Below are 1,182 nucleotides of genomic sequence, written 5' to 3'. Positions count from 1 at the left end.
AGAAGAAACGTACTGTGAGATCACCGCGAAATAACCCCAGGTCATCCTTAACTATGCCAACCATATCTCCAAGCTGGTACCCTACCAAATATTATTATTATGGGGCAGATAGGAATAAAATGACTCATTGATGAGTCAGTCGGCCGAGCGAACAGCACGCTGGACTTGTGTTCCTGTAGTCCTGGGTTCGATCCCATGCGCCGTCGAGAAACAATGGGCAGAGTTTCTTTCACCCTATGCCCCTGTTACCTAGCAGTTAAATAGGTACCTGGGTGTTAGTCAGCTGTCACGGGCTGCTTCCTGGGGGTGGAGGCCTGGTCGAGGACCGGGCCGCGGGGACACTAAAAGCCCCGAAATCATCTCAAGATAACCTCAAGATATTGATCAACATTACTGAACAATTACACACTTGTATCAAATAGAAATAATGGTGGCCAGATATTTACACAAAAATATCAGTACAAATATCAGGCTAACATTGCCACACCAACAAATGTATATTTAATTTTGATCACAAAATATAGACACTTCCTCTCACTAAGAAATGTTATAAAATATAATTACAAAATTCTGACATTTCATAACTCTTACCTATCGAGTCTAATGTTCTTTATGACGTCTTGCAAACGTCAAGGTTTCCACAAGACAGTCCTACTTAGCTTGGGATCTCTCAGTCGTGATGCTCTAATTCCGGACGAGGTAAGGGCAAAACAGCTGATCATGTTTTATGTTAACCGCCCCTTATACGTCGATATCCCTTAACCGTCGACGCCCCTTATTCGTCGACGTGGAAAATACAGAGGCGTCGACATTGAAAACACAGCAGATATTGTGTTAAACTGTACTCAAACATAAGGTTGTGCAGTCATTACTTTTTGTGTAGATCCCAGGGATGGCGCCTCTAAACTTCGATTACTTAATAAGGATGTCACTGTTACTCCCTTTCTTTAAGATGACACCAATTCATTTGTAGCTTTCAGAATCACTTGTCGCAGCAACAACATTACCGGTTCCTTCTGATTTGCACAGTTAGGGCAGGGGAAGGGGACTAATTTTTGTTCGTGGAACACCAACCAGCAATACTTATTCATAGTCTGTGCGTCGTAAGTACAAATGAAGCCAGAAGCTCCCTATTTGCAGGTGAACCTGCTTCAGAAATATGCTCTCCAGAGATGAGCTTCT

General features: G+C 42.9%; 1 long non-coding RNA gene across 1 annotated transcript in view; it reads left to right on the top strand.

Annotated features, from left to right (window-relative positions):
• Positions 1-705, top strand: part of LOC123755182 (uncharacterized) — an 83,482-nt gene extending 82,777 nt beyond the window's left edge. The window contains exon 4 of the long non-coding RNA XR_006772481.2: positions 1-705. This exon is cut by the window's left edge and continues 349 nt beyond it. This is a non-coding gene — a long non-coding RNA (uncharacterized lncRNA).
• The last annotated feature ends 477 nt before the right edge of the window (positions 706-1,182 follow it).

The sequence above is a fragment of the Procambarus clarkii genome, chromosome 28 (assembly GCF_040958095.1).
Source record: "Procambarus clarkii isolate CNS0578487 chromosome 28, FALCON_Pclarkii_2.0, whole genome shotgun sequence".
Taxonomy (NCBI): domain Eukaryota; kingdom Metazoa; phylum Arthropoda; class Malacostraca; order Decapoda; family Cambaridae; genus Procambarus; species Procambarus clarkii.
The sequence above is the reverse complement of the archived record's forward strand: the minus strand, read 5'-3'. Positions and strand labels throughout refer to the sequence as shown.